The sequence below is a fragment of the Rana temporaria genome, chromosome 4 (genome assembly GCF_905171775.1).
Source record: "Rana temporaria chromosome 4, aRanTem1.1, whole genome shotgun sequence".
Taxonomy (NCBI): domain Eukaryota; kingdom Metazoa; phylum Chordata; class Amphibia; order Anura; family Ranidae; genus Rana; species Rana temporaria.
Genome location: NC_053492.1, coordinates 141,929,317 through 141,953,703, shown reverse-complemented (window position 1 = coordinate 141,953,703; position 24,387 = coordinate 141,929,317). Strand labels below are relative to the sequence as shown.

The 24,387-nt window shown below is 42.1% G+C and overlaps 1 protein-coding gene across 1 annotated transcript in view; it reads right to left on the bottom strand.

Annotated features, from left to right (window-relative positions):
* The window catches only part of SLC9A9 (solute carrier family 9 member A9), an 876,572-nt gene that overhangs the window by 652,168 nt on the left and 200,017 nt on the right, over positions 1-24,387 (bottom strand). The window lies entirely within an intron of this gene.

Below are 24,387 nucleotides of genomic sequence, written 5' to 3'. Positions count from 1 at the left end.
TTAGGCTTTTCCCCGGCGTAAAGTTGCCCCTGCTATTTGAGGCGCAGCCAATGTTAAGTATGGCCGTCGTTTGCGTAAGTCATCCGTGAATGGGGCTGGACGTCATTTACGTTCACGTCGAAACCAATGACGTCCTTGCCGCGTACTTTGGAGCAATGCACACCGGGAAATTCTACGGACGGCGCATGCGCCGTTCCGAAAAAACGTCAATCACGTCGGGTCACAGTAGTTTTGCATAAAACACGCCCCCCTGATCCAAATTTGAATTAGGCGGGCTTACGCCAGCCGATTTACGCTACGCCGCCGCAACTGACGGAGCAAGTGCTTTGAGAATACAGCACTTGCCCGTGCAAGTTGCGGAGGCGTAACGTAAATCAGATACGTTACGCCCGCACAATTTTACACGGCTCTGCGTAAATCCGGGCCAAACAGTGTATAAATTTAATATTTTCAACACAAACTTTTAATGTATTTTTGTAAAACATTTATAATCCAGGTTAAAGAAAAATACTACTTGAAAGTACCCAGTTCACTATCAAATATTTTAAAAGAAAAAAAATCAGAGTCTATTTAAGCAAACCACCTGGTCAGATTTAACGTAGGATGGCATAATGGGGACAATGTGCTTTGAAAGGGTTTCAAGCATAAATTTTACTTGCAAGGAGGCTTTGATGCCAAACCTGCCACTGTATAATCACTTGGAAAGGTGATGCCCGCAGTATCTTTTGGCACAACATCTAATTCCCAATTTACCTATTTGTCTTTTAAATCTTGTCTGTAGATAAATGAACTGAATTATCTGATTTAGCACAATAAAAGCAAGCTTGTTTAAAATAAAAAATATACCACCATTTAGGCTAATTTATATTTTTTCATATCATTCCAAAAGGGAGGAGGAATAGCACGAGCATTCTCTCTCTGCTTGCTTCCAGTGCCAAAGCTGAAAATAAAGCTAAAGAAATTAGTTAACTGCACAGGACACCATCAGTCAGACCTGATAGGTGCTGCTTTATTATAGTGTGTACATGAAAGACTTCTAATTCCATAGATCAAGAAGCAATTTGGCTCAGGCAGTGCGAATGCCCAGGGCAAATTATATTTACATAAGCAGATAAACAAACACAAAAATATAATTACCAAGACTCCCAACTACCACTGAAGAAGGAAAATTGATGGTTACATTTATTTGTGTTTGTTATTCTTGTCACTATTCATCAGTTTCCTTCATTCACATTGATAATTAACATTAAATATGTAATGCTGTGGTTTACTCTGATTGCTTACACCACTCCTCTGTCCATCTTGTTCTTGCATGGCAATAAGTATTCTACTGTACAGGGCTGCTAATCTGAGAAAAGGTTAGGACACTATAGTCAGATTTAATATTTATATAGGCAGACTATGAGGTTGATTTACTAAAACTGTAGAGTGCAAAATGTGGTGCAGCTGTGCATGGTGGCCACTCGGCTTCTAACTTCAGCTTGTTCAGTTAAAGTGATTATAAAGTCTCTCTTTGATTTTCCTTTAAAAATAGCAAACATGTTATACTTACCTGCTTAGATTTCGGGCAGAGGGGGGAGTTCCCCATTTGTGTAGTTGCATGGGGGTCCTGTATGCTCTATGCAGTAGATATAGATGGGACAACAACCTCTGAGACATAGTCACCGACACCAGAGGGGTGGCAGAAAGGCAATGATCCCACATCTCCCCATCAATGGTTCCCACATAATTTTCCCAACCATGTCTACAGGGTAACCTAGAGGGGTCCTGCAATTGACTAAGGAGGATATTATAACACCTGGATATCATACCCTTTTAATAATTTTCCATGAGAATGCCTCGTATAAGCACATGATCAGTCAGCTGGAAAGTAGTCATTTTTGTCTGTGTTTATACGGCATGACGCAACTGTAGATATTTGTAAAAATTGGTACAGTACGTGGAATCCCAAACTCTGCCTGAATCTCCATGAATGATTTGAAAATAGGGCCGTTATATAGCTGCGAGATATATCCTATTCCTGTCTCTTCCCATTTCCTAACTATAGTTTCAATATTTTTCAATAGTGCCTATTACGCCACAGAGGTGTGCGAGTCAGGAAGCCCCGTATCCCCAGCATCTTCTTAACAGAGGACCACAATGTGATTAGCAATTTCACAGTGGGGGCAGTAACGCTGCCATCTGGTATAGCAAGTAGTCTGCGTATAGGGTCTGCTAGGTCGAGCATTCCCCAGCCCCCAGCTGTTGTAGCTGGGACGCAAGGTAATAAGCTCTAGAATAGGGCACCGCCAGTCCCCCCTTGTCTTTATTGTAATGCAGTGTCAATAATCTAATCCTAGCTAACTTCTTGTGCCATATCAATTCCCTAAATTGGCAATCAATTCTATCAAACCGTCGCCGTGGGATCCAAACTGGGGAGTTATTAAATATGTATAATATTTGCAGTGCCCATACCATTTGGAATAGATTGAGTCTCCCGACTACTGACAAAAAAGGTAGTTTGCACCAGGCAGTAAATTTGTTAAGGAGGGGGACGGAGTTGAGAGCAATATATTGGGATGGGTCTGGGGCCACCTGAATGCCCAGATAGCAAACAGAGGCCACTATCTGTATCATCTCTGTGTAAGCTGGCAGTGGAGCTGTCATGGGATCTAGCAGCAGCAGCACAAACTCATTCCAGTTAATGAAGAATCCGGAAAGCTCCCCAAAGGCCTTAATGAGGGTCATGACGGCCTGCAGTGTATTCCGAGTGTCACCCAGATAAAGTAGAGTGTCATCAGCATACATTGACACAACGTCTGTGCCCGTGCTCCGCTGCAACCCAATAATGTTAGTATCTCCACATATTAGTGCTGCCAGAGGTTCCATGGCCAGGGCGAACAACAGGGGCGATAAAGGACACCCCTGTCTGGTACCCCGGAACAGTGGAAAAGGCTCTGATAACTCTCTGTTGACTCTGATCCTAGATGAAGGCTTGACATACAGCAGCTGAACCCAGCTGATAAAACTAGCCCCTAGGTCCATGTGTTTCAGTACCTTCCACAGGTAAGGCCACTCGAAGGCCTTAGCTGCATCCAGCAAAAATATGGCTCTATTGCCAGGGTTATCAACGGGGAGCTGTAGATTCAGGAAAAGCCTCTGAATGTTTTGAGCTGTGGATCTTGTGGGTATGAACCCTGACTGGTCCCCTATGCACTAATTTGTGTATTACCTTTGCCAATCTAATCGCCAACACCCAGCTTGACATCAGCTGTAAGCAAGGAGATGGGCCTATATGAATCAGGTGAGCCTGTGTTCTTGCCCGGCTTCAGCAAGACAATTATAATCGCCTCGTTCATGGAGACGGACAAAGACCCCCTCCTTGAAGGCCTCATTATTGACCCTCAATAGCAAGGGCAACAATGTGCTTGAGTAGCGTTTAAATACCTCGGGTGGGAGGCCATCCATGCCTGGTGATTTATTATTGTGAGATTGTGCTAGAGCCACAGCCAGTTCTTCCTCGGTCAACGGGGTATTAAGCATAGCAGCGCCCCCAGCCGACAGGCCAGGAAGTTCACATTTTTCTAGAAAGCCATCTATTTTCATGTCAGTGGGATTGACCTTGGAGGTGTATAGATCAGCGTAAAAGGCCCTAAAGATCTGCATAATATCTGAGGTCTGGGACCGCGGAGTACCCTGAGCATCACAAATGGCCGAGATAAGGGATGAGGACTGTTGTGCACGCGCCAAAACCGCTAGCATATGCCCAGTCAGCTCCCCTTCTTCAAAATGTGACTGTTGTAAGAATTTTTTTTATTTTCAGCCAGTTGCCTAGACATGGACTGTACCCCTAACCAGGCTCTTTGTATCGTCTGTGGGGTTGGCAATATATATGTCCTCCATCTCACACACGGTTGTTTCCCATGCCTTAGTGTCCAAGTTGGCCAGTGAGAAAACGGTGATGCAACGACACTACGTCATGTATTAGGAGATGTCCCGTGGCTTGAACATTGGAATGCACAAACAGGCTGAAATTTTCAAATGGTTAAATGGGATTTGCATCCAGGTTGTGCCTTATCTCTCCCAAGAGCATCAGCAACAAGTTTTGGGGGCCATTGAGAGAGCAAAGCAAATGACTGTTCCAGAACTGAATTCGCCCTGCAACCTTACAACTTAACCATCAGCTACCGACCCGGTAAGCAAAATGGCAATGCTAATGGGTTGTCCAGGCATTAGAGGAATGGAACTATGGACAAACTTTGGGGTCAACCCGTCTGGGGTCTGCTCCTGTGTTAGTCTCCTGCCAAAAGGGGAGACATAGAACGGGAGTCACTTTTGGGCACAGATTGAGCCAGAAAATAATGGACATGCAGAATATGTCTTGGACTGCAGCCCACCTGTCTGTTGGGATGTAAATTAATCCAGATTAACTTCTAAGGATCTTTCATTGTGGCTTGTGCTAATTGACCCTGTATTGTGTGAAGGAGTACTGTGATAAATGTGTATTGAATCCAGACTAACTTCTAAGGATCTTTCATTGTGGCTTGTGCTAATTGACCCGGTATTGTGTGAAGGTCTATTGATGGTAATGTGTATTGTAAGTTAGCAGACAGCCTAAGGGCCAGGTATATGAATCATCAGCTGTAGTTAATTAGCTGATGTAAATTGTCAGGAGCCGGAGTCAGGATGTCTACTAAAGGATGTGTATTGGGGCTTGTTAGGAACCATTGTGTGGTGTTGTGGGTGGAATTGGGTCATTGTTCATTTGGTTACTGCAGTATTCTTTTTTTTTTGTGTATATATGAGCCTGCTTTCTCAATAAAGATGGTCTATTCCTATGGTCTATTCCTGGTCTATTCATGGTCTATTCCTGAACCTCAAACAGAGCTGTTTGTATCGTTAATGGGGGAATTCGTATGGGTCGTGTTCGCCAGACTGTGGAGTGTCGATAGCTGCCTTGTGTGCGGGAATGGAATATCCTAAACGGCTTTAACCCCTGTCCCATTTGGGGTGCCGTTACACTAACCCTGCTTTAAACTTCTCCACAACTTTATCCCTGTCTGGTGTGTTCTTTGGCCTTCGTGATGCGATTTGTTCACTAAGGATCTCTAACAAACCTCCGAGGGCTTCACAGAACAGCTATATTTATACTGCGATTAAATTCCACACCAGTGGACTCTATTTACTAATTAGGTGACTTCTGAAGGTTATTGGTTCATCCAGATTTTAGTTAGGGGTATCAGAGTAAAAGGGGGCTGAAAACAAATGCACATCGTACTTTTCAGATATTTATTTGTAAAAAAAATTGAAGACCATTTATAATTTTCCTTCTTCACAATTATGTGCCACTTTGTGTTGATCTATCACATTAAATCCAAATAAAATACATTTACGTTTTTGGTTGTACCATGACAAAATGTGGAAAATTTCAAGGGGTATGGATACTTTTTCAAGGCACGGTCATGTCTGATAGGATGTGTCTAATACTCTCTCCTCTAATGTCTTAAAAGCTTTCTAAAATATATATATATTAACAGATATAAATCAGTTTAAAATTTTAAAACATTTTTACAGTATGAACTTTTGGTTTATATTGGTTTTGACCAAAATAGTTTGTCATAAACTGTATAACTGCTGTAGCGGAAAAACACAAGCTATCTGATCTACAGTGCATGCTGATCAATCATTTATACATGCTGACATTTGCACACATGACCTAATAGTTAATATAACATCCCTATAGTGAAATGACTCGGCACAGTTGAAAGAAGCAGGCACACTTCTAACTGCAAAGCCATTTGTGTCATATACCTGCTGTTCTATGTTGAACCCCACCATGACTTCTAGCGCAGAAAGTGTGTTAGCACATAAAGTCACAGTAAATGATTTATCAAACTTCCATAGATATAACAGCATAGAAAGCCGAATCTATAAAGACACAGGGTAGATGTTTTAACAGATGATCAGCTGCTGAGCAGTATGAGGCTATAAAAGAATTTACTAATCATATCTGCCCATTGTGAAATGCTCGTGGTCAATTATTCCCGTCTTACTATGTCCTTGGGTATCTGAAACACACAGAGAATGCAGGCCACTCAAAGATCGATATTGAATTTCAGCTCACTGTACCTTGTGACTAAGCATTAATTGTGTTAAGTATAGGCTCTGGCAGACCGTCTGTTTTGAAAGAAAGCAATTTCTATGGATTTTTCCAATCCCTTGCTTGCAAGTAGCGAAAACTGAGAATCTAACATGAGTTTGAGTTATACTGAAAGGTAGAGAATAGAAAATGGACTTTAGAATTAAAATGACCAAGTTACATATAATCACCTATGTTCCCCTTCTGAAGATTTCCAATGCACAAAGTTTATTCATTTGTGTGAATTATTTTCCAGCAGTCACAAAATATTCCAACTGCACACCTTCCAGGAAAATGGCCAATAAGTAAAAGGGTGCTGAAACGATCACCAGCTGGGAACCGGAAAGCAAATCATGTACACATATTCGCCAGCACACCAAGGATCATTGAAAAAACGTCCAAAAATTTAATGCATAATAGCGATCCAAAAAGCAACGTTTCGAGGTCACGCAGGACCCCTTCGTCAGGCAATGACGAAGAGGTCCTGTGTGACCTCGAAACTTTGCTTTTTGGATCGCTATTATGCATTACATTTTTGGACGTTTTTTCAATGATCCTTGGTGTGCTGGCGAATATGTGTACATTATTTTCCAGCAGGTCTGCAGCCTCCCTGCACCTGCTGGAGAAGTGGACAGTAGCTGGAATCATCAGTATTATGTGTAATGGCCTCTTCTGGCTTTCCAAAGTGCACATGTTGCCTTCTATTACAGGCCCAAAGCCTTCTAGAGCAGTGATTTTTCTCCAAAATAGTAGACTGGAAAATATTTATTTAAAGCCTAATCTACCAGAAAAAAAAATTAAATAGTGCCTTGTGCACCAATTACCTTACTTGTCGGTCATGATTCCAAACACCTATTTCTAAGCCAGACCTGGGAAAATTGCAGCCCTAGGGCCACATACAGCCATCAATGCCTCCACTATCAGCATGTCAGGTTCTGAGCCAGTTTCTCTTGATGGAAACCAACAGGTTCAGAGGGGCAGGCTAATCAACGTCCTTGTAGAGAGCTGCAAGAAATGGAAGGAAAGAGCCAGAGGAGTAGATAGGTACAGCATAGTGATTCAGTTCTGATTGGAGAGAGTTCCCTAGGAGAAACCATTATGCTCTCCTACCACTCTGCTACCTAGCCAAGTCCTTCCTGTGTTGGCTCCTGTGTGCTTCAAACCCCAGGGCCATGAAACTGTTCTTCCCGCAAATAAAAACAATGTAAGTTCCAAGAACTTCTATGGACAAATTGGAGCATATTAATGCCTCCAATATACTCCAATTTAGCCATACAAATTCTTGGAACTTAAATTGTGTCTGTTTAACAGAGTTCTGATTCAGGCTTGTATACAGGGAGTTCAGAATTATTAGGCAAATGAGTATTTTGACCACATCATCCTCTTTATGCATGTCGTCTTACTCCAAGCTGTATAGGCTCGAAAGCCTACTACCAATTAAGCATATTAGGTGATGTACATCTCTGTAATGAGAAGGTGTGTGGTCTAATGACATCAACACCCTAAATCAGGTGTGCATAATTATTAGTCAACTTCCTTTCCTTTGGCAAAATGGGTCAAAAGAAGGACTTGACAGGCTCAGAAAAGTCAAAAATAGTGAGATATCTTGCAGAGGGATGCAGCACTCTTAAAATTGCAAAGCTTCTGAAGCGTGATCATCAAACAATCAATCGTTTCATTCAAAATAGTCAACAGGGTCGCAAGAAGCGTGTGGAAAAACCAAGGCGCAAAATAACTGCCCATGAACTGAGAAAAGTCAAGCGTGCAGCTGCCAAGATGCCACTTGCCACCAGTTTGGCCATATTTCAGAGCTGCAACATCACTGGAGTGCCCAAAAGCACAAGGTGTGCAATACTCAGAGACATGGCCAAGGTAAGAAAGGCTGAAAGACGACCACCACTGAACAAGACACACAAGCTGAAACGTCAAGACTGGGCCAAGAAATATCTCAAGACTGATTTTTCTAAGGTTTTATGGACTGATGAAATGAGAGTGAGTCTTGATGGGCCAGATGGATGGGCCCGTGGCTGGATTGGTAAAGGGCAGAGAGCTCCAGTCCGACTCAGACGCCAGCAAGGTGGTGGTGGAGTACTGGTTTGGGCTGGTATCATCAAAGATGAGCTTGTGGGGCCTTTTCGGGTTGAGGATGGAGTCAAGCTCAACTCCCAGTCCTACTGCCAGTTTCTGGAAGACACCTTCTTCAAGCAGTGGTGCAGGAAGAAGTCTGCATCCTTCAAGAAAAACATGATTTTCATGCAGGACAATGCTCCATCACACGCGTCCAAGTATTCCACAGCGTGGCTGGCAAGAAAGGGTATAAAAGAAGAAAAACTAATGACATGGCCTCCTTGTTCACCTGATCTGAACCCCATTGAGAACCTGTGGTCCATCATCAAATGTGAGATTTACAAGGAGGGAAAACAGTACACCTCTCTGAACAGTGTCTGGGAGGCTGTGGTTGCTGCTGCACGCAATGTTGGTGGTGAACAGATCAAAACACTGACAGAATCCATGGATGGCAGGCTTTTGAGTGTCCTTGCAAAGAAAGGTGGCTATATTGGTCACTGATTTGTTTTTGTTTTGTTTTTGAATGTCAGAAATGTATATTTGTGAATGTTGAGATGTTATATTGGTTTCACTGGTAAAAATAAATAATTGAAATGGGTATATATTTTTTTTTTTTGTTAAGTTGCCTAATAATTATGCACAGTAATAGTCACCTGCACACACAGATATCCCCCTAAAATAGCTAAAACTAAAAACAAACTAAAAACTACTTCCAAAAATATTCAGCTTTGATATTAATGAGTTTTTTGGGTTCATTGAGAACATGGTTGTTGTTCAATAATAAATTAATCCTCAAAAATACAACTTGCCTAATAATTCTGCACTCCCTGTAGACTACTTATTCAAACTCTGATTGTTTGGAACCATCTTGCTGTTGGTGGATTGTGTAGCAAGGGATTTTCTAAAACTGCCTATAAGAGCCTTTTCCAGCAATCCATCTGAGACAGTGGGTTTGCAGTATAATATTTTAACCATAAAAATAAAGATAGGGTAATATAATGAATCATTTTAGGCCCCTATTTCTTTATAAATGAAGTTGGTTTTATTTTGTACCTGTTAGGCCTCGTACTCACGACCAAACATGTCTGCTGAAACTGGTCCGCGGACCAGTTTCAGCGGACATGTTCGTTCGTGTGTAGGCAGTAACGTACAGAATTCCAGCAAACAATCGTCGGCCAGACCGTTTTCCAACGAACAACTGTTTCCTGGTCTTGCTTTAAAACAGTCTGCTGGAATCGTGTCCGTCAGACATGTTCGGTCGTCTGTACACAAAAGCAGCGTACAAAAACCCCGCGCATGCTCAGTCCAAATGAGGAGACGGGAGCGCTCGTTCAGGTAAAACTCGCGTTTCTTTGGGATATGGCACATTCGTCATTAGAAACCTTTTATTCTAGCAAGAGAACAATGTCTTAAAAAGGCGCACTAAACCACATTTTAAAGCCTCGTTTGATTAATTCTTCTCTTGCTAGAATAACCCCGTTCTCTTGCTGATGCAATTTCAATAGAGTTGTCCCATACTGAAATGTCACATTTCTTGCTTGTGATGTAATCCTTTAATAATGTTTTCTATGCCAGACGTGTGTTTTGGTTGGTGGTCCTCCATAATTTAGAGTATTCATTTTTGTAAAGGAATGTGCATTTTTTTAATTTCTTTTTTTGTTTCTAGTTATGTCACCATTTAAACTATTTTTTTTTTACATGTATTTTTAATTTTTTTTTTTTTTTTTTGGTGTTTCATTAGAGAATATTAAACCATGTTGGCACACCAAATGTCCCCCCCCCCCCCCAAGGAGTGTGTCCTTTGTAAATTACCCATTGTATATTTATTAAAGGTTTGCTGCCTAATAATCCCCACAGTATATCAAACAATAGACATGTTTTCAAATGAAAGCAAAAGGCCTTTTATTCTGGCAAATGTCATCACAAAAAAATAAAAAGAACGGCAGCACTAGAATAGATAGCAAACTATATGCAAACTTGCATTTCCAACATGGTGAAGGATAAACTTCCAAGCCTCAGGAGCCAAACACAAAAATATTAAGCAGCAGCACACAAACAAAGGAACCCAAACTGTGGTAGTACAAACAAGATGTCCTTTATGTGGAAGGAAATGGAAGGCAGAAAATCAACGTTTCCTCCTCTTTCCAGCCTTCCCTCCAGGCAGCCTTCCAGCGGATCGAACACGGGGTCTTGCAGGTGGGGTTGATGTGGCAGCAGGAGGATGGTGTTCCGCAAGCCGGGCCGGGTCACATAGCCCAGTGTCTGGGGTCAGCAGGCCCCTCTGCATCCACCAAAGTACCTGGTTCATCAGGGCCTTTGCCAGTCTTCTCTGGTCCTCCTCCCCTTCATTTAAATCATGGGCCAATGAGGCACTGAAGGCCTCTGTGGGGTTGAGGGGGGCCCTCATGATGGCGCTTGCCTCCTGGATCATGCGGAGGCTTGCCTCCTCCACAGGCCTCAACTGCCTCCTTCGGCCTGATGGCCTCACCTGGGGGGGAGAAGACTGGCTGGTGGTGGTTCTCCTGGCCGGGTGGACCTGCTGCAGGCCACTGGGCCCAGCCTCCTCCTGGCTGCCACTGACCCCGGCCTCCTCCTGGCTGCCACTGACCCCGGCCTCCTCCTGGCTGCCACTGACCCCGGCCTCCTCCTGGCTGCCACTGATCCCGGCCTCCTCCTGGCTGACAGACACCTGAGGATCTGCCACCTCCTGGCTGATCTCTTCTTCCTGTGTGTAAAAAAAAGGAATTTTTTTACAATTTCGCTAAATAAAACCACACTCATTTTCATGTTTTTCGTTCAGTATTTTCTGTTCATTATTACTTGAATACACTCTACTTCTGACCCCTGCAGTTGTCATCCCTGACACCTATTTGTCTGTACACCTTTTTGTTTGTTTTTTTCCAGCTTGGTTTTTTTTTTTTCAATATCTAATCATTAATCCACCAAGAATTATTTAGGCCATAAATATAGAGGAAACTACTATACCTCCTCATCGAAGGGTGGCAGATCTGCATCTCTGTCAGCCAGGCCCTCTTCCTCCGACTCTGCAGGGCTGTGGTCATCTGGGGAATGTCCGCTGGAAGGTAGCATGGAGGAAAGGTTGGAAGAAAGACTGGACATCGTTTTCCTGCCTTCCATTTCGTCCCGCAAAAAAGCCATCTGTTTATAATACCACAGTTTGGGTTCCTTTGCTTGTCTTGCTGCTGCTCCCGATTTTTTGATTTTATTAGCTTTGTATGCTCTCCTGTATGTGCTTCTGAGGTTGGCAAGTTTATCCTTCACCATGTTGGCAGTGCATCCTGGCACCCAAGTTTGCATATAATTTGCTAGCTCTTCTAGTGCTGCCGCTCGTACCTCTTTATTGCAATATAACGAGTGTTTTGAATTCCACAGGATGGGCGTGTCCTGGTATTTTTGAAGTAAGGCCTCTATAGATTCCTTGCTTTGTAGGAGGTCCATTGCAATTTTTGAAAAATTATATTTCTTTTTGAGTCTAGATTACAAAAACATAAACCACAGAAAAATAAATATTCAAAAGGATCAGCGTTGACCTTGATCTAATATGTGTCTTCAAATTTATTACCTATATCTAATTCCAAACACAGTCTCTCTTGTTTAAACAATGATTGGCAGCTCGGCCGCATTGCTTGTACCAAACATTGATTTGCTAGATGCAGAGCCATTGTTCACATTGCAGTAAATATTTTAAATATATTAAATTAAACAATGCTTACAAATGACAGTTTTCATCTAGGCACTCTTTCATGTGTAAATCTCATACCCCTGACAATGGATGACATAAAAGACACTTCCTAATGACCTCTGTACAACCAACACTTGAACAATACTTTGCCTGATCTGAATACACCATTCAAAAACTTGTCAATGAGGTACAGCATTGTTCACATCTCTATTTTGTGAGGTGTCCAAAAGCATTTGGATACCAAAATAACATTGTGGTACCCCATAGACAGAATAGCTTAAAAAGGGTGCAACCAACAGCCCAAACCCCCATCCCATGTGTCTACATTTTCAAGGCCTCTGCTGATCACATTTTTAAATTCCTTACCTTCCTGTCTCTCGCTCCTCGTTTCTCACGCTCGCCTAATTACCGCGTAAGATGCGTAATCACGGCGTAAACCTTTTTAACACTCCGCGTATTTATGAAACCCCGCCCTCGTCACCTTTGCGAGGCCCCTAATCAATGATTTTAGGAAATATGGCGTTAACTGTGTATGTTCTGGATGCGCTCGAAGATTCTCCGCGTAACGGACGTAAACACGTTGTTTGCATTCTCTACACTCCGCGTATGTATTAAACGCCGCCCTCTTCTCCGCCCATGGCGTAAGAATTCATCTTTTCCACGCCCATAATCTCTGTGGGAAAGGAAAGATGGCGATGTCACACGAGCGGGCACGATGCTCTCATGCCACAAGTGAAGGGACAGAGGCAGGGACGTCCCGATCAAGGAAAAGAAGATATAAAGCCACTAATATGCGGTTCCAGGAAATGGTGGAGTTAGTTTACATCATGCGAAAAAAGGACTATGATGGTGAATTAGGGCCATACAAGACCCCTAACCGCCGAAAGGCACATATTATGGACAAGGTGGCGAGGAGAATGCAGAGGATGTTTGGGATCACCAGGTCCAAGGAACAGCTGAGGAAACGATGGTCAGACTTAAAATTGAGGGAGCCACATCAGATGAAGAAAATACTTAAAATTCTGCGTAAAAGTAAGTAAATATATATTGGGTTTGGGGGGGGGGGGGTGGTGATTGTCTGCAATAATGTGTTGCCATGTATATTTCACCATCTGCCTCCTTGGCCTGCTTGTAATTTTAAAGACATGTTGTTATTTATTTTTTAGAACATAAATAACTACATATTTACAAACAGTGTTCTTAGTAAACAACGTAACATCACATAGTTTATCAGAAAGGCTCGGTTATTCCAGGAACAACACACCTGGACATGGCTCACTGGCCAAAAACTTTGTTTGTAAACATTGTGTAAAAGCTAGTTCTATAAAAAAAAAGAAGGAGAATGGGAAAGGCAAACAGGATTCATTCTAAAAACAGTGGTAATAAAGCAGATGTTTTCACATCTGCAATGCAGAGCACCTGTGTCTCCCCAAATCAAAAATGGGTTTTGGTAGGGTATCCCAGAAATACAGTTTAGGGGGGACATCCATGTGTGTCACTTTGCTAAAAAGGGGCAGGATCAGAGCTTGCCATATAGAAGTAATTGCAAAATGTAGGTTTGGTGAAAGATAAAAGTAACTAAATGAAAGCATCTTCTAAGCAATGTGTGCGATTTATGCTCTCCAATATCTGTGTGCTGATGAGTCTACATTTTTTTTGGTTTATTTCAGGGGAAAGAAGTCGCCAGCATTTGGAGGAGGCAGAGAGGGCCAGACAAGGCCAAAATCTGCCATCTCAACATGTGGAGGAGGAGGAGGATGTGGAAGGAGAAGAGGATGTGGAAGGAGAGGAGGATGTGGAAGGAGAGGAGGATGTGGAAGGAGAGGAGGATGTGGAAGGAGAGGAGGAAGGAAGAAAGGAGGAAGGAAGAGAGGAGGAAGAAGTAATTTTGGACTTAGAAGTCATAGCAGATGAAGGGCAAGTGGCGGAAGAACAATTTGGCGAATTGAAAGAAGGTGGATTGATGGATGAAGGAGGAGTCCAAGATGATGGGGAAGTGGTGGAAGAAGGAGGAGTGATTGAAGATGATGGGGAGGTGGTGGAAGAAGGAGGAGTGATAGAAGATGTCGAAGAGGTGGAAAGGAGAAGCCCATCAGGTCAGTGTCACCCTAGCTTGATTCCAAAAAACATATGTAGATAGGCCTCATTGAAAAATAATATTGTAAATGCCATTTTTTTTTTGTTGGTTTAGGGGAGGAGGATGGTGTGCCAAGATTTTCACGTGCAAGTGCTGCTATAATTATTCAGCAGGTAATGGAGTGCAGCACTGAAATGCACAATATGCGTGAAAGGATGTTTCTCATGGAACAGAATGTAACAAATGTCCTTTTGGAATGCAGCACGGAAATGGACAATATGCGGCAAAGAATGATGGTAATCGAAGCAAATTTTAAGAACATTATTGACATGATGGGCCGTGTCAAAGACTGAAACACCCCCCGCCCATCCCCCGCCCCCACAAACATTTTAACAGTTTGAATAATGAATACGCCAAAATTTGAAGATACACACACAGTGTGCCAACATGTGCTATCTGCCATCACAGAATATCTAATGTCTGTGCTTTGTGGGTCCAACCCCCTCCTCCATCCTCAAGTAGTTGAGAGGAAGGGTTTGCTCCCACAAAACACAGACATTGATCACCCATGATGTCAGATAGCACATGTGGCCATTTGTCTGTTGAACCAATGACATTTGGCGAGTTTGCACTGAATGTGTGTATCTTCCAATTTTGGCGTGTTCCAGTGTGAAAGCACACCATGACTGACTGCTGTTGTGAGTTTTTATATTTTTTGAATTTGATTTTGTTACTTTTTGACCATGTTGAACATTTTGGGATACTATAAAGTTTAGACCATAAAGAATAAACAACGCCAAAAATTATTTTCAATATATATATAGAATTATAAATCTCTCTAATCACTGAATTTAGTGAAGTAGAGATTTGACTCCAAATTCTCACCCAAAAATTTTGTTTTAGAAAAACACACCAAAAACAAGAAAAATGGTTACAAAATTATTGTTTTTTGTGCCTAAAAAATATGGCCAAAAATAAATTTAAGGCGGTAAACACCCCACCAAATATAATCTATATATATATATATATATGTAAACAATAAATCTAACTATATTTGAGTAAAAAAAAAGTGAACTTGTTAATAAATGTATAATCTGCATAATATTTTTGGTTGAATTACCTGAAAAAAAAAAAAATTTTTTAAAAAATTTTGAAGACTCCTAAGTACAAAAGCAGGGAGTAATGAAAAAAATCAAAAAATTTTTTTGGGGTCATGAACAAGCAAAAATAAAAAAAAATTGACCTCAACATTTACAAATGGAGTTGCTTCTTATTTCTAGACTCAATACCCTGTTTGTAGATGAGTGAATACTGTGCAAAATGTGGTTAGTTACTAAAAGTGGAGAAATCAATTATGCATTACAATTGAAGAAGTTAGTTAGAGAACCAGGAAGACAGAAAAAGAGAAAAAGCATTAATGACAAACAACTGTATAAAGTCCAATGGTCTAATTATTTATTATTTTTTAGAATATTCCTTTCTTTGGGGGCCGAATTAGAAAGAAATATGATCTGGCATAGCAATGGCCCCCCGACCCATGAAGTACTCAACATATTTGTCGCGTACCTCACGAGCTGATTGGGGGGCCAAGCCAGCGCGACCAGTGTCCAGCCCGGGAAGGGGATCTGAGGGTAGTCTTGCCTCAGAACCGATGTCGGGTAGGTACGTCTGGGAGTGCCTGCGTAAAAAGTTGTGCAAAATGCAGCAGGCAAATACAACGGTGTCCAATTTATATTCCGCCAGATGTATCGATGTCCTGAACAGGCGGAACCGGTTGGTGAGTATCCCAAAGGCATTCTCGACTACCCTCCGAGCCCTGGCCAACCGAAAATTAAACACACTCCTCTCTGAGGTGAGGGTCCTCTGGGGAAAAGGCCGCATGAGGTGAGGACCAAGCCCGAAAGCCTCGTCCGCTAGGAACACAAACGGAAGTCCTTCCACATTATCTTCATCTGGTGGCAATGCCAGACCACCAGCTTGGAGACGATCATAGAAATCAGTCCGTGCGAACACTCCCCCATCAGACATCCGGCCATTCTTCCCCACGTCCACATATAGAAACTCATACTGTGCCGACACCACCGCCATCAACACAATACTATGATAACCCTTGTAATTATAATAGTAGGACCCCGAGCGGGGTGGGGGCACAATGCGGACGTGTTTCCCATCTATTGCTCCACCGCAGTTTGGAAAATCCCACCGCTGGGCAAATTGGGAAGCCACAGACTGCCATTCCTGTGGTGTGGAGGGTAGCTGTGGGGACAAACAAAATTAGAGATTTAGTACTTTGTAACAAATACATCCTACAAGCATCCTTGTGACAGTTCACAGTATTAAAATTGCATTAGAAAAATGTGCATGGAGAATTTGGAAAATGAAATATATAGGGCCACTTCATTAAGAGACTCCACAGCCCTCTGATGGGGACAATAAAAGTTTGAAGGGGGGGGGGGGGGGGGAAAAACCCCAAAAAGTCCTGTTTGAAAAAATGGCAAGGTGGGTTTGTCCCTAGGATAGCATGCTGGACAGGTTAATATTGGGTAAGGGACAAATATGCAGGTAGGCCAAGAATAAAACATGTAAAGCTGATATCAACATGCATAGGGAGAAAAGCTAACGTTAGTTAAACACACAGCATATCTGGGAAAATAAAAATAAAGTTAGTTGGCCACATTATTAGAGCCAGGAAACTTACCTTAATATACTCCTCATGCATAACTTTGATGATGGCAGCACACGTGTCCGGTATGATGACCCCAAGCGCCTGCGGAGAGATGCCTGTCGAGAACTTGAGGTCCTGCAGGCTCCTCCCAGTCGCCAGGTACCGCAACGTGGCAATAAGCCTCTGCTCGGCCGTGATGGCTTGGCGCATCACAGTGTCCTGCCTCGTGATATAGGGGGACAGAAGATCCAGCAGACGGTTGAATACGGGGTCCGTCATGCGGAGAAAATTCCTAAAGTCATTAGGATTATTCTCCTGGAGTTCCCTAAGCAGAGGCATATGTGAGAACTGGTCACGCTGGCGCAACCAATTCTTGGTCCAGAAACGCCTCCGCCCCCTGTTTCTGGCCAAAGTACTGGACAAATGAACATATCCAGCAGCCATCCCATAAACAGCACCAACTCGCGAAAATTGACGCTGCTGCTCCATCATGGCTTCAAACCGGCCGGCTGGTCAGTCAAGAACACACTGAAACAGAAAGCACTCGCAAATCCAGCACTACCTGCGACAAACGCGCGACAAACAGATACGAGCGCACAGGATGCAACTGCTAAAGCAGAAACAACCTGCTTGCCTATAGCCGAATGACAACTACGTTACCGCAAGCACACGCACTGAACCCGTGAATACACGCTGTCAAAGCCTGGAGACCGAGAAGCGCGAATCAGCTCTAACCAAACCTTCACTAACACGAGCAAACACGTAACTAGCAAAAGAGGAACAGAGGGCGGCGCCATTAACTTTGGTCTTCCCCTTTATAGTGACGTCGTACGTAGTTTACGTGCACGCGTTCCGGTACGACGGGAATTTGGTCCGCTGGTGTGTACACGCCAGCGGAACAAAACACAAATCAGCCTTGTACGCCGGAAACTGTCGGGCAGACAGTTTCCAGCGCACAGATCCGGTCGTGAGTACAAGGCCTCAGGCTTCATTAATGAATGGTCTATAATTCTTTTTTGACAACCTGACACTTCTAAAATGCAGTTTGTTAGGTATCAACATCTTCATTGGGTTATGGAATCGTGTTTGCATCCAGGGTAAGATGAACTTTAGGCTGACCTACTTATTATGATTGTGACTGTATAAACATATAATATGCTGTCTGTATTTTTATGCATGAATATTTGTATTTCTATACATTAATATTGGTATCAATCTATGAATTTAATCTATAATGTTATTTTCTATCTGTTTAAAGAGATATTCTATACAGGGCTTCATGAGTCTTCTGAAGAAGCCATTTCATGGTGAAACATGTTAAACGGAAACCACATTATGACGCATGAAATTGTCGTTAAATATGTCCGATTTTAATCTTGGATTATCTAGAACAGGGATATGCAATTAGCGGACCTCCAGCTGTTGCAGAACTACAAGTCCCATGAGGCATAGCAAGACTCTGAAAGCCACAAGCATGACACCCAAAGGCAGAGGCATGATGGGAATTGTAGTTTTGCAACATCTGCAGGTCCGCTAATTGCATATCCCTGATCTAGAATAAAATGTATATGATTTTATAATCTTTTATATATTTATACATTTGTTTTCTATATGTCTATGTACTTCCCAGGTCCAAAATTAAGCACAATTAAAGTGGTTGGAAACCCATATGTAAGCTGACCTAGGCACATATATATGTTGTGTTTTCTTATATCTCTCTAAAGCTCTGAGTGCAGTGGCTTTCTGCTGCTCCATTCCTCTGATCAGCAGAATCACTTCTGACAAGTTCTCCGACACACAAAGATAACAGCAGCCGAACATTTGTGTTGGGAAGGGTGATTAGAGATAGATAAGCAGCAAGCTGGTCTATTTACAGCACAGCTCTGCATGTTGCTTTGTTCCTCTGCCTATGTGAAGGGGGGTGGGTGTGCCTTTCCTCCAATCAGATCTCACACAGTGTATGCCCAGACTCCACACCCACTGCTGGAAGAGGAAACATGATTTATAACACAATATGCACTTTCTAAAGATTGTAGAAAGGAAAAATACTGCAGATATACATGTAAAGCTTATGTAGGGAGATGTGTTTCATCCCTGTTTATCATCTGAGGCTGTTCACTTCACTGGGTATAGGAGAGGGTTTACAACCACTTTAAGTATGGTCCTCCACAACAGTCCCAGTTTCTCATGTCGGTCCTTGGGAAAATGAATTGCCCACCTATGTTCGAAGCCATTCTGCGGTCTAATGCATTAAAGCCACAGTTTCCTCTATGAGCAAAGCCAATATCCTGTCCTGGGGACCAAACTTTTTCCCCCATTTCTTATCTTTTTGGACACTGATCACTGTCTGAGTTTTCTTGCCTCTGGAGCCTATAGTGAGGCTATACTGAGCCAGCATAAGTAGATAGTGATGTGGACCATCCAAAGAAAGACCCCAGGAAGTAAAAATAAGACAGATGTATTATCATTTGATCAGGGCTTCAGTTAAGTAAAATGGGCATTTTTTTTTTATACCAGTTAGTTGGAGGAGGGTGGGAGGTAGGGGCTTGAGGGGGTTGCTAATCCTGGAGATGGACTCTTTAACACAACATTGCCTTTGCTGTGAGTGGAGAACCAATGAGTTATCACTAAAGTAATTTATTAAACATCAGGATAACAAATGATGTGAGTCAGAGCCATAAAGTGTAACAGAAACATCACAGTTTTCTGTCCTTTGCTGCTCGGACAACTTCTGAAAATGAATATATTTCAAACAAAGCCTTGTATTAAGCACAAGTAATGCTGAAAATATATGGACCTTGTAAACAGATAATCTGATGCACTAATGGAGCCTAAAAAGCTCCAGTCTTGCAAATCGTGTATTTATTAAAAAAAAAAAAAACTGGGAAGTCTTTTGTTACAAGGATATGAATAGTTTGGAATGCCAGGTAAATTTCATTCAGACATGAAGAGAAAATGTTTTTCTTAAGCTGATCAGTTTATCCTAGAGGTATTTGTCTGGGAAAGAAATGCAATAAGAAAGGATTACTCAGCGTGATTTGTCTTCCATACTGATAAATGTCTTCTACAATTGCAACTTTTTTTTTATTTCTACACAGTGGAACAGCTGTACTTTACTTGTGATTTTCTCATATAAAAAAGTAATAATAATATTGCAAAATAAAAAAAACACAAAAAAAAAGAATAAAAATAAAATATCCACCCACACTGCAGGTGTTACCTGCTTGACTTTGCCTAGGAGATCAAGTGGGGCACGTTTATTTACCTATTCCTCCTTTCCTGCAGACTGATCCTGGTATCATTTCTTTAGAGCAGGTGGTGACACTTAATGTAAAAATGATCAGGACAGCTCTATAGCCACCCAATCACTTTTTCGGGGAGTGAAAGTGGGTCATCTTTTCCTCACATTCTTTCCTGGTGGAATGGGAGGGCCAGGGACTGATGCAACCTCTTGTATTAGAAGGACCTGTTGTATCAGTGTCCGTTCCTCCTTCTCTGATGTAAGAAACCAGAATTTCATCACTTCCAGTTTCAGCTGTATGTTTAATAGCCTCTCTAGGAAACCACTGTTGAATCATGAAGAAAGTCTCTTAATTATTCCTTGCTTTTCACCTTCTCTGCTCCTCCCCGAAGAAGACTGGTTTGTGGGCATTAGTAATGTAGAGCTCAGTTGCTCCTGCCTCCACAGTTCTGGTCCACATTTTAAGATTGCATCTAGCTCCACAAAATATAACCTTTTAATCACTCACAAGGCTGCCACCACAGAGTCATGTGTATTCCCCATGCATTGGAGGATAACCACAGCTGTAGCATAATTGCTACCTGCACTAGAAAATCCACATCTTACGAATAAATGTTCAATCCATATACAGTGATTGATATACAATTAGCCAGCCTTTAAGATATGTACAATTCCCTTTAACCACTTTCTTACTGGGCACATATACCCCCTCCTGCCCAGACCAAATTTCAGCTTCTGGCACTGCGTCGCTTTAACTGACAATTGTGCAGTCGTGCGACGTGGCTCCCAAACAAAATTGACGTCCTTTTTTCCCCACAAATAGAGCTTTCTTTTGGTGGTATTTGATCACCTCTGCGGTTTTTATTGTTTGCGCTATAAACAAGAAAAGAGCGACAATTTTGAAAAAAAAATCAATATTTTGTACTTGTTGCTATAATAAATATCCCATTTAAAAAAAAAAAAAAACATTTTTTTCCTCAATTTAGGCCGATACGTATTCTTCTACATATTTTTGGTAAAAAAAAAAAAAATCGCAATAAGCGACTGGTTTGCGCAAAAGTTATAGCGCCTACAAAATAGGGGACAAAATAATTTTTTTTTTATTTTTTTTTTTTATAATGGCGGCAATCTGCGATTTTTATTGGGACTGTGACATTATGGCGGACACATCGGACACTTTTGACACCATTCACATTTATACAGCGATCAGTGCTATAAATATGCACTAATTACTGTATAAATGTGACTGGCAGGGAAGGGGTTAACACTAGGGGGCGAGGAAGGGGTTAAATGTGTACCCTGCATAGTGTTTCTAACTGTGGGGGAAGGGGACTGACTGGGGGAGGTGACCGATCTGTGTCCCTATGTACAAGGGACACAGATCGGTCTCCTCTCTCCCTGACAGGACGTGGATCTTTCCGTTTACACACACAGATCCACGTCCTTGTCTGTGTAACCGGCAATCGCCGGTGCCTGGCGGACATCGCGACATCTCAGTGAACGGCTGGAGGCCATATATAGACGGCCTCCCGGCAATTAGGATCCACATTGCGGCCGTAGAAAGTCGTCAGGCTGGCAGCAAGTGGTTAAAGGACATGTGACGCATAAATCCATTCCTAAGTGTTCCCATCAGTACTTCTATATACAAATCAGTTAGGGCCCTTTCACACAGAGCGGATCAGTAATGATCTGCTCCGTGTGTCCGCTTTGCTCAGTGGGGATCCTCCGTAAAATCCCAGCTGAGCTGGCAGCTGACAGGGCGGTTCCCGCACACTGTGCAGGGACCGCCCTGTGTTTCCTCCGCTCTCCCTTATGGGGGATCGGACGAACACGGACCGTATGTCCGTGTTCATCCGATCCGGCAGACGGAAGAAAAATAGGATTTCTTCCGTCTGCAAATGCGGATCTTTGCGGAGGCGGACAAATTACGGGTGTCAGCAGATGTTCATCCGCTGACACCCGTAATCACATAAGGACCCATGTATGTCCCGTTTTCATCCGCAAACGGACGGATGAAAATGCTGACATACGGTCCGCTAGTGTGAAAGGGCCCTAAAGGTTTGAAAATGAAAGATAGTAGCTGATTGGTTGCCATGCACAGCTTCTCTGGTTTTGATACATTCCCCTTATATCTACACAGGCTGCCGTTGCTGGCTTAGTAGTTAAGGTAAAATTTTGAATTAGTCACTTGAATAAAAATGCAGTGTGTGATGTCTAGATAAAGCGGTATTGAACCCAAAACAAAAAATGTAATATAGTAAAACCTTGGAAAGCGAGTACAATTTGTTCCAGAAACATGCTTGTAATCGAAAGCACTTGTATATCAAAGCGAATTTCCCCATAAGAAATAATGGAAACTCAAATGATTTGTTCCACAATCATTGATTTATAGGTCCTTCAGTTTATAGTCCATATAAAAAGATTATCGAAATGTGACCAGGTTGTGTAACCATAAAATGTCCATCCACAAATGGAAGCCCCCACAAGGGGATTGGAAGCAAAATATGAGTATAAAAGAGAAGAAAGGCGCCTCTAAGTGTAGCAATATGTTGCTAAATGTTGTACCTTCATTAAAGGGTCACTAAAGGAAAAAAAAATGTTTTGCTGGGAGGGGAGTGATTGATGTACTAGCAGATATAGATACACTAACAAATTGGAGCCAAACTCCAGCTAATAATTTATAAGCAGTTACAGAAAAGGTAGATAAAGGTTTTACATACAGTAAATAAATAAAGCTGATCATTGTAAGCAACACTGTTATGGTTTGTCTAAACACTGTTAACTGATACATTTACAGAAGAACATGTTCTGTTGAAACATAACAGACTAACTGGCAGGATCACAAGGTGAAAATAAGAGAAAGGAAGCCTAAAAAGAAAATGAATGCAGACATCATAGCTAAGAAATGGTAAGCCAAAATATAATAAATGTTTGCTTTTGGGTTTAATATCACTTTAGTATTTGTGGTCCATTTGCACCAGCTACAACATTACAGCTGGTGTGCAGTCCTGCCGAATCACTGCAGTGCCGATGCACCAATCTCGGCCCATTGCACCGTTCACTTTTTTTAAATAAACTTTATTAAAATGTCAATTTTATCAACCACTTGATGTCTGGGGCAATTTTGAAAATTTTCATACATATGTAAAAGTCTGCATTTTTTGCTAGAAAATTATTTAGAACCCCCAACATTATATATTCAGAAAGCAACAGTCTCGAAGAATAAAATGGCGGTTGGTGCAATTTTATATGTTGCATGCATTTATCAAATGCAAATTTTCAGGAAAAAATACACTTTACATGCATTTTAGTGCACGCAAACACATATGATACCCACATTTTGGTGAACATATAAAAGATTATGCTGCGCCGAGTAAACAGATACCAAACATGTCATGATGTAAACTTTTGCATGCATGTGAAGTGGCAACAGACCACATCATTGGCTGTGACAGGTCCTTATGGAGAGATCTGGGGTATTTACCTGCTTGCCGACTGCCTCACATACATTTACAGCGGGGTGGCAGTCCCTTTGCGCAGAATCATGTACAGAATTCCGCACTCTCGGGTCTGGGACACACATGCGCGCCGCCGTTGACCCACTCCCTCTGTGATTGGACACCGTGGAAGCCAATCAGTGGGTTTGGTGGACCCGCCCAGCATTCCTGAGAGAGGCAGAACAGTGGTCTGCTAATGTAAACAAGGAAGATCACTGTTCTGTGACAAGGGATGATAAAGATTTTGTTTCTGCCAAGCAGGAACACAAATCTCTGTCTTCCCACAGTTGAAGCACCCCCCACACAGTTAAAAAGCACTCCCTAGGAACACATTTAACCCTTTGATCACCCCTGATGTTAACCCCTTCCCTGCCAGTGTCATTAGTATAGTTTATTTATTTAGTATATTTTTTAGCACTGATCACTGTATTGGCGTCACTGGTCCCCACATATTTGTCAAGTGTCACATCATTTTTTGGCCAAAATTAATGAAGAAATTTGATTTTTTACAATTTTTATTGGATGTGTTTTATAGCAGAAATTAAAAATTATTGTTTGTTTGCTTTTCAAAATTATCAGTCTTTTTCTGTTTATAGCGCAAAAAATAAAAACCGCAAATGCCACCAAAAGAAAGCTATTTGTGGAGAAAAAGGATATCAATTTTATTTGGGTACAGCCTTGCATGACGTGCAATTCTCAGTTAAAGAAACGCAGTGCCGTATCGCAATAAATGGCCTGGTCATGAAAGGGGGTTAACCTTCCAGAGCTGAAGTGGTTAAACCCCTGATCTCTCCTCTGCCCTCCACTGGATTGCCCTGAATTGTGGCGAATAAAAGTATAGCCTGCTGTACTTCTTTTCCGCGTACACTGCTAACACACCATCACAGCATAGTGGTGTGAATGGGGCACATTTTATCTTGGGATTGTGCTGAAATAGCTGAACAACACAGTCCCACCACACCTGGTGCGAATGTACCCTTGGAAATTATTGATGAAAATGTATGATCATGAATGCCAGA